Raw genomic sequence first — 20077 nt, forward strand, 5'->3', positions numbered from 1 at the left:
CTGGCAGCATCTGTAAGGAGAGAAAAGAGCTGATGTTTCAAGTCCAGATGATCCTTTGTCAAAGCTTGAGCATAGGTTTAGGGTGCAATGGGGAAGTTTTAAAAGAGACGTACAAGGCAGATTTTTTTTTACACACCAAGTTGTGGAATTCATTGCCAGGGGAGGTACTGGAAGCAGATACACTTTTAAGGGATGTCTTGACAAGTACATGAATGAGATGGGAATAGAGGGATATGGTCCTTAGATGCATTGGGGATTTAGTTAAGTCAGGCAACATGGCTGGTGCAGCGTTCGAGGGCCAAAGGGCCTGTTCCTGTGCTGTAATTTTTTTTTGTTCTTTTGGGACCAGTGTACATGAACACCAAGGTCCCTTTGATTCTTGGAGCTTCCCAGGGTCCTGTCATTCATCACATATTCTATTACTCATTCAGATTAGATTTGACTGTCAGCCAGTCTTCATTTCCCTCACTGGAATTCTCTGACCTTGCCCATGGCTGGGATTCTGCCTTCTCATTGGCTGCAGTGGTGGAACAAATGAAACTGGAGAATTCCAGTCAATATTTCTATGTCTTGGAAAGAGAAAAGTTGGAAGAAAATTGTAGCAAGTCTTCAGTGGCAGAAGTCTCTTCAGCAGAATCCCTTTATTTACAAACTCTAACAGCAGTACACAGAGTACTCACAGTCAGCAGTCTACCTCCCAGGGTGCCAGAGGAGCTAACGCTGCCGGTTAAATACAAGGCAAAGACTCCCTGATTGGCCCATCAATTGGATCCTTAATCAGAGAGTTCATATTCCAATAGGCCAACCTCAATGGCTGGATTGAAGTCATTACAAAAATGACAAAATAACCTAATCTTTGTTAATGTCCCGATATTCTTTCTCCAGGCACACAGCAATATCCTGGAAATTGACCTTTAATTCCTGGAGTCTCCAGTCCAATCCTGGAGGGTTGGTAACACTGTGCAATGCAATTAAATATGTGCCTCTGTATAGCTTAGTGCTGCAGCAGGCAATGCCTCATCAGTTAGATGTCTGATTAATTATTCACCTCATCCACCCATATTCCCATCACAATCGCAGTAACTCCTTCAATTTGCTCCTATTTCATGTTCTGTTTGAGCTCAGCATTCAGCAGGTGCAAACTGGCATAGTTGAAATATTATTGAGCTGTGAGCATTGCCCAATGAATTGACAATAGACTCACCCAGTCAGGCGTTACTCAGTTGTAGTGGGTTTTGTTACAAAGGGGATCCCAGCAGGTTGTGTGACCTTTGACTGCCTCTCTACATTTTTGGCTCAAGTTCATAGAATCCCTACCGTGCAGAAGGAGGCCATTTGGCCCATCAAGTCTGCACTGACCACAATCTCACCCAGGCTGTAACCCACATATTTACCTCGCCAGTCCTCTACCACTAAGGTCAATTTATCATGGCCAATCAACTTAACCTGCACATCTTTGGACTGTGGGAGGAAACCGGACCACTCAAAGGAAACCCATGCAGACACCGTGAGAATGTGCAGACTTTGCACAGACAGTCACCCAAAGCCAGAACTGAACCTGTGTCCTTGGTGCTGTGAGGCAGCAGTGCTAACCACTGTGCCACTGTGCTGCCTGGAATCTTTCCCGATATTTGGAGCCTCTTGTTTCTAATCTTTGTCAGCTCTGCAAGGTTTAGAAGCTGATGAGAATTTGAGGATATAAAGATCAAAGAGTAGCTCATGACATAGAAAAGGCCATTCAGCCCAACTGGTCCATGCTGGTATTTATACTTGCCACCGGTCACCTATCACATGTCTTCACCTCACCCTCTCATCATAACCTTCTGGTCCTTCCCCCCTCACATGTTGGTCTTGTTCCTCATTTTAAAATTTGACTTGATTTACTATTGTCACATGTATTAGTATACAGTGAAAATTATTGTTTCTTGTGCATGAGACAGACAAACATACCGTTCATAGAGAAGGAAACGGAAGTGCAGAATGTAATGTTACAGTCATAGCTAGGGTGTAGAGAAAGATCAACTTAATGCAAGGTAGGTCCATTCAAAAGTCTGACAGCAGCAGGGAAGAAGCTATTCTTGAGTCAGTCAGTATGTGACCTCAGACTTTTGTATCTCTTCCCCGTCGGAAGAAAGTGGAAGAGAGAATGTCCAGGGTGGGTGGGATCTGTGAGTACGCTGGTTGCTTTTCCCGAGGCAGCGGGAAGTGTCGACAGAGTCAATGGATGGGAGGTTGGTTTGCGTGATGGATTGGGCTTCATTCACAAACCTTTGTAGTTTCTTGTGGTCTCGTACAGAGCAGGAGCTTTACCAAGCTGTGATACAATCAGAAAAAATGCTTTTAATGATGCACCTGTGCTATTTGTGGTATTTGCAATGTGGTAGCCAGGTAAATACTTTTTAATCAGCTCTTGGCATGTTCCTGGTGAAACAAGTTTCTGGTAAATTCCTTGTTTAATTTATTAATTACTCTCTGCTAGTCCAGGTCTTGCCCTTGGTAGAAATTTCTAATCCTTTCATAATCTTACAGGCCGCTATCATGTCGCCCCTCAGCTCTGCCCAGAGGAAGGGGCCCCAGTCGGCTCAATCTTTCCTGATCATTGAAGCCTCCTGATTCTGGCCTTATTTTTTTAAATCTAGAAAACTTCACCAGTGCATCTGCAAATACAATGCTTTGTCAGATGATGGGGTGTATGTAGATAATACAGTGCACTTTTATCTTCCTTCTCAGACATTCGTCTACAATTCTTTCACAAAGTTCAACACTAATTCCTTGAAAGGCTGGGTGTGCGAACATTCAGCTCACATAAATCCAGTTCATTTGCAGAGGCAATGGCCTAGCTGAACATACGAACATAAGAACGTAAGAAATAGGAGCAGGAGTAGGCCATCCAGCCCTTCGAGCCTGCCCCGCCATTCAATAAGATCATGGCTGATCTGTCGTGGCTCAGTTCCACGTTCCCGCCCTCTCCCCATAACCCTTAATCCCCTCGCTTATCAAAAACCCATCAACCCGCGTCTTAAAAATATTTAGCGAGGCAGCCTCCACCACCTCAACGGGCAGAGAATTCCAGAGATTCACCACCCTTTGAGTGAAGAAGTTCCTCCTCAACTCCGTTCTAAACCGCCCCCCCTCTATCTTGAGGCTGTGACCCCTAGTCCTATCATCCTTTCTGAGCGGGAAGAGCCTCTCCACCTCTATCCTATCCATCCCATTCATTATCTTATACGTCTCAATGAGATCTCCCCTCATTCTTATAAACTCTAACGAGTACAAGCCTAGTTTATTCAGCCTCTCCTCATAGCTCAACCCCCTCAACTCTGGTATCAGCCTAGTAAACTTCCTCTGCACTCCCTCCAAGGCCAAAATATCCTTGCGTAAGTGCGGCGACCAAAACTGCACACAGTACTCCAGCTGCGGCCTCACCAATGCCCTATACAGCTGCAGCAAGACCTCTCTACTTTTATATTCAATCCCCCTCGCTAGTTGGATTATCGCTAAACTATTAATCCAGAGAGACAGCTAATGTTCTGGGTACCCGGGTTCAAATCCTGCCCACGGCAGATGGTGGAATTTGAATTCAATAAAAAATACCTGGAATCTATCGATGATCATGAATCCATTGCTGGAAAAACCCATCTGGTTCACTAATGCCCTTTAGGGAAGGAAATCTGCCGTCCTTACCTGGTCTGGCCTACGTGTGACTCCAGAGCCACAGCAGTGTGGTTGACACTCAACTGCCCTCCAAGGGCAAATAGGGATGGACAATAAGTGCTGGCCAGCCAGCGACACCCATGTTCCACAAATGAATAAAAAAAGTTGTTACAGAGTGCCCCTGAAATTGCTTCTCGGCAAAAAAATCATCTCCTTCGGAAAGGCAAAATGAGTAACAAGCAGAAAACTGTTAGGTGATGAAGAAACAAATTTGCATTTGTATAGCACCTTTCACAACCCCATGAAGCCCGAGACCCCCTTACAGCCAATTAAAAACTTTGGAAGAGCAGTCACTATTTTGATGGAAGAAACTAAGGAAGTGCTTTAAGAATCGCAAGATCCCACAGACAGTGACGTGCTAATGACCGCACAATTTATTTTCGGTGATGGTTTTTGAGGGGTAGCTTTTGGCCAGAAGATTGTGAAGAGCTTCCTTGCGGAATATGGGTGTCACTGGCTCGGCCAGCATTTATCATCCATCCCTCGTGGTTCTTCAGAAGGTGAGTTGCCTTCTTGAGCGCTGCTGTTGCTGAGGTTGGGGTACACCTACTGTGCTGTGAGGGAGGGAGTTTCAGTATTTCTTCCAAATAGCACCGTGGGATCTTTGACATCCACCAGAGAGAGTTGGCAGAGCCTCGGTGTTATATCCCATCGGAAAGACATTTGGCAGTACAGCACACCCTTAGTACTGCACAGACTTTTCAGTCAAGGCTTCTTCTGGAAGGGGTTTTGAGCCCAGAACGTCCTGACTGAGAAGTGAATGTAACCCACTGAGCCACAGCTGACTCTATTCCGTGCAGTGACTGAGAAGCTAAATTACAAATATGGGAATTGTTTTGCTTGGTTTTGCTCTTGCTGTGTAGATTTGGTAATCATGACTTGTTCCTCCAGGCCAGAGAATAGTTTCAGATCCATTTGTGTTAAAGAAGGGAAATACCTGGGATGAATAACACAGAGGGGGGAGTTCTCCCGTCTCGCCCGCCATGGGAATCGCAGTGGGCGGGGAGCGAACCACACAAAGGTCCATTGACCTAGGGTGGGATTCTCTGGTTTTGGGGCAAGTGTGGCTGGAGAATCCCACCCGGTGTGTTTTGGTGGGTGCGACTCACAGCCTGAAGTGGGTGGATTTAAAAAGCTTTTGGATAGTTACACGGAAAAATGGATTTAGAAGGACCTGGGCCAAATGCTGGCAATTGTAATTAGCTCAAGGTTTTCGAAAAAAAGGGTGACATGGGCAAGTTGGGCCAAAGGGTCTGTTTCCATGCTGTAAACCTCTATGACTGCAGACTCCAGACCCTCTGTTGTGGAACGTTGTATAAACTAGTTTTCCCAATTAATAGCTGCAGAGCTTTACCTCCGTGACCTGGCTGGACTGTCACCCACCCGCCCAATCCGGAATGGAGGGTGGCTGGACCGGTGGCCATGACCTGGAAAGGAGATCATGACCTCTCATTTTAAGGGGCACTGTGCAGCATCAGATAATCCAGTAGCACAGTGGTTAGCATTGCTACCTCACAGTGCTAGGGATCCGGGTTCAGCTCTGGCTTGGTCACTGTCTATGTGGAGTTTGCACATTCTCCCCATGTCTGCGTGGGTTTCCTCCGGGTGCTCCAGTTTCCTCCCACAGTCCAAAGATGTGTGGGTTAAGTTGATTGGCCATACTACATTGACCCTAGTGTCAGGGGGATTAGCAGCATGGGTGGGATTGTCATAGAATCCTACAGTGCAGAAGGAGACCATTCAGCCCATCAAGTCTGCACCGACCACAAACCCACCCAGGCCCTTTCCTTATAACCACATGCTTTTACCCTACCTAGCACCCCCCAACACTAAGAGTCGATTTAGCATAGCCAATCCACCTAACCTGCACATTTTTGGACTGTGGGAGGAAACCAGAGCACTTGGAGGAAACCCATGCAGATATGGTGAGAATGTGCAAACTCCACACAGACAGTGACCCAAGCTGGGAATCGAACCTAGATCCCTGGTGCTGTGAGGCAACAATGTTAGCCACTGTGCCACCCAGTGTGGTCGGTGCGGGCTTGATGGGCTGAATGGCACTGTAGGAATTCTATGACCCTTCAAAGGGACAATGCCAGGAAGAAATGTTTGTTTTTTTGCACGATTCTCACACATTCTTTGAGGTAAGTCTTATCATTGTGAAAGATGCGTCAAATTCTACCGAGGCTTTGAGTTCTGTGTTGTTGGCAGTGAGCACAGAAGGCACGAGAGCTGATTATCCACATGATGCCCAGATGTGAAAATTGAGCAGCTGCTAAGTTCCAGCATCTTTTCCTCCATCGATGACCAAGGTGAGAGTTGAGGCAGGGAACCCGGGTCAGGACCATTCTATGTTTTGACGATAACTCCCTCCGCATCCTCCTCCAGGTGTGAGGTCCTGATGTCAGCTGATGGCAAGAGGAAACATCCCTCAATAACTCGACCTGCCCAGATGGAGGTCATGATGTGGGTATGCCAGCGTTGGACTGGCGTAAACACAGTGAAAAGTCTGACAACACCAGGTTTTAGTCCAACCTATTTATTTGATAATATACTCACAAGCTTTTGGGTTAGTCCCTTCGTCAGGTGAATGGAGAGTTCTGGCCTCAGACAGAGCATATAAAGCACAGACAGTTTAGAGATTACTGATTAGAATGCGAATCCTTACACCTAACCTGCTGTTCAAGACCTGAAGTGGCTGATAATGTGAGTGGAAGGAGCACTGATCACAGTTTAAAGAGATGTGTATTGTCTCCAGACAGTACAGTAAGTGAGGTTTTGCAAACCCAGGCAAGTCACGGGGGTTACAGATAGTGCGACATGAACCCAAGATCCCTGTTGAGACCGTCCTTACCCGAAGCGGGTAAGAATTCTCCAAGGCGGCCTTCACGACACACGACAGAGCAGAGTCGCTGAACAGAGACTGATAGCCAAGTTCCGCACACATGAGGACGGTCTCAACAGGGATCTTGGGTTCATGTCGCACTATCTGTAACCCCCGTGACTTGCCTGGGTTTGCAAAACCTCACTTACTGTACTGTCTGGAGACAATACACATCTCTTTAACCTGTGATCAGTGCTCCTTCCACTCACATTATCAGCCACTTCAGGTCTTGAACAGCAGGTTAGGTGTAAGGATTCGCATTCTAATCAGTAATCTCTAAACTGTCTGTGCTTTATATGCTCTGTCTGAGGCCAGAACTCTCCATTCACCTGACGAAGGGACTAACCCAAAAGCTTGTGAGTATGTTATCAAATAAATAGGTTGGACTAAAACCTGGTGTTGTCAGACTTTTCACAGATGGAGGTCAGCAGGGTGGGTGCTGTGCCTTGAAAATGGGCAACGCAGACAGAGGCCGAATGACTTCTTGCAATCTACAAGAATGAGGAAGTCTTCACTCTGCACGTCCCATTTTACGTTGGCGCAATAAAATGATAAAGTTGGGTGTGAGGCCATTAACGTGAACCGTGCCCGTGTCCACTTTCCCAAGACCCGGGAATGGCCACAATCCTATTCGCACCCAAAGTGGATGCAATGGCAATTTAAATTGAATTGAATTAATGAACTGCCCACCCAACTTTATCACCGTTTCCCCCTTTTATCACTGTGTTCACCGATCTGGAATCGCACCGAAATAGACCTGCTAAATAAAAGTCTGAACTGGACGCCCCAGCTGCTGAAGGGGTGGGTTCAGAGCTTCCTTGTATCCAGACAGGACAGTAAGTGAGATGTTGCAAGCCCAGGCAAGTCATGGGGGTTACAAATAGTGTGACATGAACCCAAGATCCTGGTTGAGGCCGTCCTCATGTGTGCGGAACTTGGCCATCAGTCTCTGCTCAACGACTCTGAGCTGGAGTACATCGTAAGGGGCGCCTTGGAGAACGCTTACCCGAAAACCAGAGGTCGAATGCCTGTGACCGCTGAGTGTTCGCCAACAGAAAGGGAACAGTCTTGCCTGGTGATTGTCAAGCGTTGTTCATTCATCCATTGTCATAACGTCTGCACTGTCTCCCCAATGTACCATGCCTTGGGACAACACACATCTCTTTAACCTATGCTTAATGCTATCTCCACTCATATTGTCTGCACCTTTAAGACTTGATTAGCTGTAAAGACTCGCATTCTAATCAGTAAACTGAGTGTGTGCTTTTACATGCCCTGTTTGTGATCAGAAATCCCCACTCACCTGACGAAGGGCAAAGCCCCGAAAGCTAGTGGCGTTTGCTACAAAATAAACCTGTTGGACCTAACGTGACATTGTGAAATTTCTTACTATTTTGGAAAGCAGTGTTCTCTCTGGTGTCCGGGCCAACATTCGTCCCTCAATCAAATTCATGAAACAGATTACTTGGTCATCATTGGATTGTAGAATGTGGGAGCTTGCTGTGCGTGAATTGACTGACGCATTTGCTACATTACAACACTGACTACACTTCTGAAGGCATTTCATTGGCCGTGAAGCATTTTGAGATGTCCCGTGGTGATGAAAGTTGCTATGTAAATGCAAGTTTCTTTATTCAATCTTCTTATCACAGAAAATGCTCCCTTCACTAGGAAGCTGATACTTCCCTTGAAGGGGCATGGTTGTGATAATCATCTGACAGAGTGTACCATCACACTGCAGAGAGGATTATTGATTACACCACAGAGAGACAAGGAAATTTCCCACTATTGCACAAGAATGGGTTAATGCCGGGAGCTGTTGGATTTGTATAGAGGGCGGAAAGAGAAACACGGATCTGCCAAATGAGTCATCACCTCTGACAGCAGAGTAAAGGTAAAGCTAAGAAACATCTTAGCTGATTTGGAGCAATCCCAGAACATAGACTAGGACAATAGTGGAACAATGAGCGCCAGTAACATGAGACTGGTAATGGTTACTGTAAACCACCACGTGTGGTCAGACATTCCCTAAAGCTGCCGTAATAACATCAAAGGCGACTCAGTGTGACTTCAAGTTAAGAAGGGTTTACTGCCAACAATACACATATACATAAATATATGCATAAGCATTGGTCTGAATGAGCTACAATATCCATTTACTCTTTACTCCTCCCCGGCCCAGGACACACACCCACACCCGCACTCCTGGTTGGCTTGGCTTCCTACGCTGCCTCTCCATTGGATCCAGCCCCAATCACATGGCCCTGCTGTATTCCAAGACAGCATTATCCATCACTGTTCATGGCCCCAGTGTCTCTGTGAACGTATCATTGTGGTTCTCGTGTGAAGAGAAGACTCAGGCTTGAGGAAGGTACACATTGTAAAACAGACCCGATTTAGCCACCTATAATTCAGCCCACTGTCTTTACTAGGCTGCTTGCAATTGCCTTTGGATCCTGTGGCAGTGGGTAATTGTTGCATTGAATAGGGAGCAAAAAAAACTCAGGTCCAAAGCTTGATCCAAAAACAACTCGCATTTACATAGTGTCTTTAACATGGCAAAAATATCCCAAGAAGCTTCACTGAACAATATCAGTCACCAAGCTACGCAAGATGATATTAGGACATGTGATCAAAAGCCTTATTCAATAAATGAGTTTTAGGAGTATCTTAGGGATTGGCAGAGATCTTGGTGAGGAAATTCTTAGGGATGAGGCTTCTGATAGCGTGGCTGCCAATGGTGGGCAAGAGGTTGGCACAGTCTGCCTCAGGAAAAAGTGATATTGAAATGGTGGCCTTGAGAAGTATGAGATCTGTTATTTCCATTGAGCTGTCAAGGCCCGGCCCAGCCCGGCCCTAGATGTCTATTTGATTTCTTTTCCAATATGGTGGGTGACGCACTTTCCTCCTGCTATCTTGGGAGTTGAGTAGACTAGTTAGTGCCTGGATATTGGGTGCCGCACATTTATAGGATCATAGCCCTGCCTGAAACACAATCAGAGCCTTCACAATTTGTGGGAGTTGCATAGTTGAAATGTCCATAAAAAATTTAACACATATAACATCTATATTTCATTTATATACAGTCAGTCATTCAAAGAACTTACATTTCTCATTACGTCCCGAAATGTTTCGCAGCCAGTGGATTATACTGAAGTGTGATCATTGCTTTATGATCATTTTGAAGTTATTACAACAGCTTTAGGGAATGCCTGACTGTAGATGGAAGTTTACAGATGTAGCGGGCAGCGTTAGAGTTCCGGTGAGCATCACAAATGATAAAAAACAAGGTCCCAAAGAGAGCAACTCACTAAATGATTCGATAGCCCTTTAGCTGAGGCGTTATACCGAGGCCCCATTTACCCTCTCAGGTGGACTTTAAGGAACTCATGGCACTATTTCGGAGTCATGATGTGGGTATGCTGGCGTTGGACTGGCGTAAACACTGTAAAAAGTCTGACAACACCAGGTTTTAGTCCAACCGATTTATTTGATAATAGATTCACAAGCTTTCGGGGTTAGTCCCTTCGTCAGGTGAATGGAGAGTTCTGGCCTCAGACAGAGCATATAAAGCACAAACTGTCTGTGCTTTATATGCTCTGTCTGAGGCCAGAACTCTCCATTCACCTGACGAAGGGACTAACCCCGAAAGCTTGTGAATCTATTATCAAATAAATCGGTTGGACTAAAACCTGGTGTTGTCAGACTTCTTACTATTTCGGAGAGCAGAGGAGTTCTCTCTGGCGTCTGGGCCAACATTTGTCCCTCAGCCAACTTCACGAGACAGATTACTTGTCATCATTGGACTGTTGAATGTGGGAGCTTGCTGTGCGTGAATTGGCCATGCGTTTGCTACATTACAACACTGACTACACTTCTGAAGGCTGTGAAGCATTTTGAGATGTCCCGTGGTGGTGAAAGTTGCTATATAAATGCAAGTTTCTTTATTCAATCTTTTTATTCCAGAAAATGCTCCCTTTACTGGGAAGCTGATACTTCCCTTGAAGGGGCATGGTTGTGATAATCATCTGACAGAGTGTACTGTCACACTGCAGAGAGGATTATTGATTACACCACAGAGAGACAAGGAAATTTCCTACTATTGCACAAGAATGGGTTAATGCCGGGAGCTGTTGGATTTGTACAGAGGGCGGAAAGAGAAACACGGATCTGCCAAATGAGTCATCACCTCCGAGAGCAGAGTGAAGGTAAAGCTAAGAAACATCTTAGCTGATTAGGAGCAATCCCAGAACGTAGACTGGGACAATAGTGGAACAATGAGCTACAGTAACTTGAGACTGGTAATGGTTACTGTAAACCACCACGTGTGGTCAGACATTCCCTAAAGCTGCTGTAATAACATCAAGGGCGACTCAATGTGACTTCAAGTTAACAAGGGTTTATTGCCAACAATACACAGACATATATATATGCGTAAGCATTGGTCTGAATGAGCTACAATACCCATTTACTCTTTACTCCTCCCCGGCCCAGGACACGCACCCACACCCGCACTCCTGATTGGCTTGGCTTCCTGTGCTATCTCTCCATCGGATCCAGCCCCAATCACATAACCCTCAGCGACCACTCTGTTAAAGGGGTCACGTTACCACAGCAGTGATGGCTCCAAGGAGTCTTTCAAAGTTCTTTATTTGCTTTACTGGTAGATCACAAAGCAGAGTTTTCTGACAAGCCCAGTGGTTCCTGGCCTGTTGCTGAGGCACGTAGGAACATAGGAATTGGGAGCAGAAGTCGGCAAATTCAGCCCTTTGAGCCTGCTCTGCCATTCAATCAGATCATGGCTGATCTTTCCCTGGCCCCAAATCCACCTCCCCACCTGTTCCCCATATCCCCTTATCCTTTTTTATTAGAAATATATCTATCTCTACAGAGACAAGGACCATGTTAAGTTCTATCTTCATCCTGTGCTGAGGTTCCTGACCTTGAGGACAATTGCTGCCATGCCTTTGTAGTGATGCAGGACTAATGGGTTGGGGGAACTATTTTGGATGCCTGTCTAGACTGCTGTCCATTGACTGTCGCTGCACCAGTAAGTGAAGATAGGAGTTAGCTTGGCTCTAATATCTCAGCAGCGACAAATAGCCGCTTGGCAAGCAGTATCTCGGCTGAAAGCTGACCTATATCGGCTCCTGGTCTTGCAACATCTCGATTTAATAATTCTCATCCTTGTTTTTAACTCCTTCCATGTTCTTTACCCTCCCTATCTTTGTAATCTCCTCCAAATCTACAATCCTCCAACTTCTCTGCGCTGTTTAGTTCTGGCCTGTTGTGCATCCCAGTTTTTATTGCTCTTCCATTGGTGGTTATGTCTGCAGCACCCTCAGGCTCAAATTTTGGAATTTCCTCCCTAAATCTCTCCACCTCTCTCTCCACCTTTCAATCGCTCCTTAAGACCTTTTGTCACCTGTCCCAAAATCTACTTACATGACCCAGTGTCAACTTTTGTTCAATAACATTCTGCACCACAACAACAATTTGCATTAATATAGTGCCTTTACCATGCCCAAAGTGACTGGGACTTATTTCTGTTGAGGAAGGTGAGCTAGTTTGCCCACAACAAACATGGCCAGCCATGCATTTTCTTTATTTGCTCGCCACGGCAGCGTTGGGAATGTTCTCACTTCCTGCTCCCGGGGTATGAGTTCCACCCCAGGACTTGATCAAGACTGAGACAGTGCTGTAATGGCGGGGCTGCAGTTTCTTGGATGAGCTGTAAAACCAAGGCCCCATCTCCGCTCTCAGATGGAGGTAAAAGTTAACATTATGTTAGGGAAATAAGGTTTTCCCGGCCGATTTCAATTAGCTTCATGAGAAACAGGATTCCCTGGCTGTTATCAGATTGATGTCTGGGTTGCTTCTTCCCGACATCATGATGTTGGCAAGACTTCAAAAATACTTCATTGACTGTATTCTTTTCGTTGAAATATTTCATTGACTGATGTCTGGCCCTGGTGAAAAGTGCTGTGTGAGTGATCTTTCGCTGGTAGGATTTTGTTTTCATAAAGGAGATCGGGAAGTGATGGTATCATGATAATGTCACTAGCCCCGAGCACAGGATAATTGGGTTCAGATCCCATCACGTAGCTCCGCATCCTGCACTCTCACCTTTCCTTCTCTACGAAGGGTATGTTTTGTTTGTATAACATGCAAAAAGTAATACTTTTCATTGTAGGCTAATACAGGTGACAGCAATAAATCAAATCACAAGTAATTAATTTTAAAAGTCTGGAATCAAAGAACTATCACTGATTGTTGGAAAAACTTATCTGATTCACTAAAGTAAATTCATTTATTAGTCACAAGTAGGATCAAATTAACACTGCAATTAAGTTACAGTGAAAATCCCCTAGTCGCCACACTCTGGCGCCTGTTCAGATACACTGAGGGAGAATTTAGCATGGCCAATCCATCTAACTAGCACATCTTTGGATTGCGGGAGGAGCACCCAGAGGAAACCCACACAGACACGGGGAGAACATGCAGACTCTGCACAGGCAGTGACCCAAGCCTGGAGTCGAACCTGGGTCCCTGGCAGTGTGAGGCAGGCAGTGCTAACTACCGTGCTGCTCCTTTAGGGAAGGAAATCTGTTGTGCTTTCTTAGCAAGGGACATACGTACAACTATGGTGCTGTAATTGTCACTAAACTGCCTCGGAAATGGGCTAATAAGCCACTCAGTTGTACCAAACCATCGGCACTGTATTTATCCAACATGGACTGCAGTAGTTCATCAGGAAATTGGCTCACCACCCCATTCTCAAGGGAAAATAGGAATGGGCAACAATTATTGGCCTTGCCATTGATGCCTACATTCCGCGAAAGAATAAATAATTATAAAACTTGCTGTCACAATGTATGCACATTTCAGCAAGCTCATTTGTAATTCCCTTCATTCTGTCTTTCCAAATTCCATGGTTTTGAAAATCCACAGGACATCATTCCTGCCATAAGTTCTGGAGATGGATTGGCTTGGGTGAGTTTATATCATTTAAATAATATGAACAACTATGAGTGTTGCTGAGGGGGCATCTTGGGGTAGTGTGGCTGAGAAGGCTGGAAACTGTAGTGACGGCACTGCCTTTGAGGGAATGCTGGGATTGACCCCCCCCTCGTCCATGCTGGAATGATGAGGGCTCAAAATCAATGGCTCCTTCATTGGGTTTTTTTTGGGGGGTGGGGTGTGGTGAGGGGAGTGGGTGGAGAGGCTAGGGGTGGGGGTGGTTGAAAAGTGTGGCCAGAACTTTGAAGATCTTCAGGCCATGACCTCAGGGTGGATCTCACGCCATTGAACGGTTGGACCTGCACGGCAGCTCGGTGAAGTGAGAAACAGGGAGACCAGCCCAGGCGTCCCCTCCCTTGGTCGCACCACATCTGGTGCGGGGAGCCCAGGATGAATGATGTGTAAGTGCAGGGAGCTGGTTCCATGTGTTTGCTGCAGCGACTCCACACAAAGATGGACCCTTTACACGACTACCAAAGTCTGCACTCAGCTGGACAGGCGTACTTGTTCACAGGGGAGCCACTGAACGGGGATAAGATACAGCGTGAGGCAAGACAATAAAAGCAGCTTCAAAGAACAAAGAGCAGTGCAGCACAGGAACAGACCCCTTTGGCTTTCAATTTGCCAATCATGTTGTCCTATCTAGACCAATCGCCCATATCCCTCTGTTCCCTATCAGTTCATGTGTCTATCCAGGTGTGTTTTAACTGTTGCCAACGTATCTGCCTCAACCATCTCACTCGGCAGTGCATTCCAGCCCCCACCACCCTTTGTGTAAAACACGTGCCCCACACAGCTCCACTGAACCTTTCCCTCCTTACCTTGAACTTATGCCCCCTTGTAGTTGTCACTTCTGCCTCTGGCAAAAAGCTTCCAACTGTTCGTGCTATCTATGCCTATCTTTCTCTGACCACACCAAGGCTGGAATGTTGCTGTCATTCCCCTCCAGGTAAGATGAAGCAGATTGTTTTCACGATAGACGCAACTCGGTGTTTCAGTGCCAACTATGAAGGGATTACCTCAGCGATGAATTATTCTTGAACCGACACCTGTGGAATTCTGACGCTCGCTCTTTCATTCCATCAGCTTTCAATTTCCTTCTGCGTCTTCCAACCACACTGGCTTTGAGAGTTAGAGAGATTCATGTTTATAAAGCACCTTTCCACCTCCAGGACATCTCTTTCAGTCAATAGAACACTCTTACTGTTGTGCCATAGGGAACTTGGGCAGCCTGTTTACACAGAGCGAGCTTCCACAAAAATCAATTCATCTGTTTTTAATCTCATTGGTTGAACGACAAATGTTAGCCAGGATAATAGAATCCTAGAATCATACAATCCCTTCAGTGCAGAAGGAGGCCATTCAGCCCTTCAAGCCTATAATGACAACAATCCCACCTGGGCCCTATCCCCGTAACTCCACATATTTACCCTGCGAATCCCTCTGACACCAAGGGCAGAATTTTCCTATCCCGCCCGCCATGGGAATCGTGGTGGGCAGGACACAAAACAGCGAGCCTGGAAAATCCCGGCCTGGCCAGTCAGCCTAACCAGCACATCTTTTGGACTGTGGGAGGAAACCAGAGCACCCAGAGGAAACCCACGCAGATACAGGGAGAACGTGTAAACTCTACACACATCTGAGTGAAGTGAGTGTTGGAGGGTGCTTTCTATGATTTGCGAGTGTGTGTATACATATGGCGGAGACACATTTCATTTGAGTGTTTATTTGTGCGTGTGTGGTTTGTGTTTGTGTGTGAGGGGGTGTTGCACGTATATCATTTCTGACTGGGTGTATGCATGTGTACGTGTGTGTGTGCGTGTGTGTATATCCAGGGAGGACGTATATCATTTGTGCTTGTATGTGTGTGTGTGTGTGTGTGTGTGTGTGTGAATGGAGGGTGCGCACATCACTTTTGTGTGTGTGTGTGTGTGTGTGTGTGTGTGTGTGTCTATGTGTGTGTGTGTCTGTGTGTGTGTATGTGAGAATGTGTGTGTATGTATGAGAGTGTGTATGTGTGGCTTATATCATTTGATTATGTATTTGTGTGTGTGCGTGTGAGTGTGCATGAGAGCACTGCCCCTGACACGTGGGCTGTTAATGTAGGATTTGACATATTTATGATCTAATTCACAGTGCAACAATATGCATACAGACACAGGCACTGACATGTCTACATGAAGAATGCAACAATGTTCATTACCAAAGAGTGACAAGTTCCTGTGTAATCCATCAACAACCAGAAACTTAGAAGGAACAACGCAAAACGAAGACTTTGAAAGCTGATTTGAATAGAAATAAACCTCCTTCGATTACATTCACAAAACCAGTCCTACGATGTGGCCTCTTCATTTTCAGCAGGACTTTGCACTCAATAGACATCCCAGCACACTTTCTAAACTGCTGTAACCCCACCATAGACAACAAAAATCCTTTTTCACAGGTTTAACGCAGCACAGATTAATGCTCGCTTGATACTGCGATCGAGACCATGAGCTGAATTCTGCAGCCCAACGCTCCTGAGACTCCAAGCAGTCCGAAGACGAGACAGCTTTCCGAAGCACCAGAGAGACTCTTGGTCCAGCTCCCACCAACAGATTTTCTATTCTAGGAAGGCTTCTAGCTAAATAGCAGAATTTCCCAAAACCAGGGGGAGAGAGATAGAGACTGCTTTCAGCCTGATGTCCACTCCCTTCGAAACTAAAACTCAAACCTACAGCTCAGAACCGAAACGTGAAAAAAATCTTCTTGTCACCAGACCTGCCGACCTGTTTTCCTCTCCGAGTGTTGCAGAGTCATTAAAAAAAAAACCCAGAGGGAAATAAAGCCCCATTGAAGTAATGAGGAAAGGGTATCTGGTCACCAAGCCAGCAACAATGACCTCACTGGGGCTGTAAGCTACAGAAATTATACTTTCTTCAAAAGGACACCGATGTCACATTGTTACTAAAGCTATGGGAATTCTAGTGTAATATTGCATATTCCTTTGAGTGTTCTTTCATGAAATAGCAACAATGTTAAAAAAAAAGCAACCTGTTTTTAGTTGTTCTGATGTTCCACCCCTGCCTCCTCCCTGCCCTCAGTTAATCTTTATCCCCACCCTCCCTCCGTTTCCCAACCAAGTCCCGCCCAGTTTCCTGGTCAGACTCCACTCCCTCACTGACACTCGAGGTCCATTCTAAACAGTCTGCTCCTCTCCCGGCTGAAGTTTCTGGCCACTCCCTACTGTCATGTGGACTTCCTGTGGCCAGGCCTGTCTCTCCAGGGTTTGGTCCTGAGCTCTCCCACCCCACTGCGGTGGCCCCACTCTGCTGTCTGCCCCAAAGGAAACTCTCAGCGTAAACTTGTCACAGTGTGATCACACCACCCAGTCGTAGGAACGGACAGAGAAATGGGATCATCAGTCTAAAAAGGATACTGAATTGGCCACACTAGTGGCCTACTTAGCGCCCCCCACTTCACCTGAAGACTCAATGTAATCTTGTTCAATACCATGGTATTGACAAAGTGAGAGAGAGAGTAAGAGAGAGAGAGAAAGCAAGAAAGAGAGAGAAATTCTGATTTCTATGGGCCGTAACTTTGGAGCTCCAGGGCAGTATATTTGGGGAGTGTCTCTAAGGTGCACGAGGAACCTTGCCCCCCTCAAAGGTCCCACGGAAGGATTGCAGAGTAATTACCCGGGAAGTTGAAGCTTCTTTTTGGCAATTACGCTGCACTGGGAGCCATCAGAAAATGAGATTTAAATCACAAACTTCAGAGAGTTCCGACTGTGTTACAGAAACAGCTACCCAGAAAGTGTTAGAAGAATTAAAATCACTTCTAGCTTCTGGGTATCTCTAGCACTGACCCACCCTGACCACCCCCCTTCCCAAACCCTGGATCTACCCCCTCCCCCCAAGACTCCCCCACCCATCCGTTACCCTCCCCTGAATACGCCCCCCCCTTCCCAAGGATTGCCCCTACCTCAGAACCAACTCCCTCCGCAGAGGCACAACTTCCTACCCTTGGCTTCCGACTCCTGACCTCCCACCACCTCCCAGGCCCGTCCCCCCCCGCCTCCTCTCCCTGCTGCCCTCCCCTTCAGATCATACCCCTCTACATGAAACTTCTCCCTGGCTTTCAACGTACCTGGTTTGTGACAACTAGTGCCATCAAAAGGGGATGAAACTTACTTTCTTGAGACTGAGCTGGCTCAAGCAGAGGCCCTGGAAGCACACTGCACTGCACAGATCAGCCTCGACCTGAATCTGAAGGTCAGGTGAGGTAGGATGGCCTGGGTTTTGAGGTAAGTAATTTTGAGTGGAGAGGCAACCCTATTCCAGTGGAAATTATGACTCATTGTGAGAAAGTGTAAAATTTTAGAAGTCGGATTGTGAAGGTGAGTCATAGACTCCCAATGGCACAGGAGCAGTCCATTCAGCCCAAAGAGTCCATGTAAGTTCTCATAGAATCCCTACGGTGCAGAAGGAGGCCATTCAGCCCATTGAGTTTGAAGTCGATCATAATCCCACTCAGACCCTATTCCTGTAACTCCACATATTTGCCGTGCTAATTCCTTTGACACTAAGGGGCAATTTAGCATGGTCAGTCAACCTGACCAGCACATCTTTGGACTGTGGTAGGAACCCAGAGGAAACCCACGCAGACACGGGGAGAAGTTACAGATTCTACATAGGCAGTGACCTGAGGCCAGAATTAAACATGGGTTCCACTGGTGCTGTGAGGCAGCAGTGCTAACCACTATGCCACTGTACCGCCTTCTTTAGGATAATTCAGTCAGTCCCATTCCCCCGGTCCATCCCAGATTCTATCCCCAGAATTCCCATCCAATTCCTTTCCCAAATCATACCCATCATAGGTAAGTTCCAGGTCATTACCACTCGCTGCATAAGATCTCGTAACACAACCACTTCCCACACTCCACAACTCCCCCCCACCCCCATAGTCCCCTGTTCCCCCATCCCCTGCTCCCCCCCCGCACCCCCCACCCCCCCACCCCCCCATCTTTTGCTCAAATCCTTGGAACAGATTTTTTTTGTCATCCTACATAATCCCATCATAATCTTACACATCGCTAACAAATCGCCCCTCAACCTCCTCTGCTTCAGGGAGAACAACTTCTAACCTTGCAGCTAAATTCCCTCATCCCTGGAATCATTCTGAGGAATCTCCTCTGCACCCTCTCAAAGAACCCTCCTAAAGCGTGAGGGCCAGAAGGGGATGCGGCAGTCCAGTGGATAGAGACATTAAAAGAGTCAGAGAGGTGAGGGACAGTGAGCGATTGCACGAGAGGGAGAGAGGAATTAAAGCAATGAGAGAGTGGAATGCAGCAGGGAGGCAGTAATTGGAAGAACAAAGCTTCCTGTTGTCCTCAATTAACGCCCCTGGTTGATCAATAGATTGAAAATTCCGAAATAAGATATCATTTACTTTCGATCTTTCCCGTTTGATGCTGTTCCTTACCATTCAGGAGAGTGAGATCTAATTAATTGGCTCTTTGTTCTCTGGTCAATCAAACTTCTCCCAAGTGGACCCCTTCTTGATTTAAATCAGACAACATTAGGTTTATTGTTAGTTTAAAAAGAAGTCCCAGTCCTTGCTTCCTTGCACTTTTAGCTGGCAGGAACTTGCTATGAAGGTCTTTGCAGATTGATTGTAATCTCGGATTAAATGAAAATGGACAAGTTTTTAATGAATATTTGCAGCACCTGTGGTTTCATCTGCGGTTTGTGTGGAATACAATTATCAGCGCAACTATAAACAGAACAACAACTTTAATTTATGTGGTGCCTTTAAGGTAATGAGACGAGCCAAAGGGTTTCTGTCGTGGATCCCGTGAATAGTTTGATTCATTGATGCAAAGATATTCATTTCAAAGATATTTCTGCCCATGCAATTATATTTAAATGCTAAGTTTTAAAGATAACTTGACCACATTTTAAAACTCAGCAGGCATGCTGGGATTAGCTAGAAAAATTGACTGCATTCTTTGAAATTACCATGCAAGCAGAAACAGGACTTTTCATAAGCCAAAACAAAGTTTTCATGGCCACAGCTGCGAATTGTTTATGAAAGTTGGAGACAGCCTGTACCTCATAATTTTCATACGAGATAACAGGAAACTTATTATTCTGTATTCAGCTTCATGTTTTCAGTTTTGGTTAAGCCTCTTTCTCTCTCTCAGTTTTTTCACTTTCTGTAATGTGTTAATTTTTAATTCTGCTCAATGAAAGAAATTCAACATATCAATGCTGTCTTTACCTATTCTAAGGAATGAATGGAGTTCTATTGCTGTTACATAACACACACTGGGGATCACCTCAGTGTAGTCACTGCCCAGGAAATAGGCAAGTTTTTTCAGCTTTGTTCTATCAAGGCCCATTTGGTTATGAAAGGGATATAGTGGTAATACTCCACATACTTGTCTCGATTAAAGAATTTCTTGTAGACTTGACATGT

This window comes from Carcharhinus amblyrhynchos, chromosome 24 (assembly GCF_965287045.1).
Source record: "Carcharhinus amblyrhynchos chromosome 24, sCarAmb.v2.hapA, whole genome shotgun sequence".
Classification (NCBI taxonomy): Eukaryota; Metazoa; Chordata; class Chondrichthyes; order Carcharhiniformes; family Carcharhinidae; genus Carcharhinus; species Carcharhinus amblyrhynchos.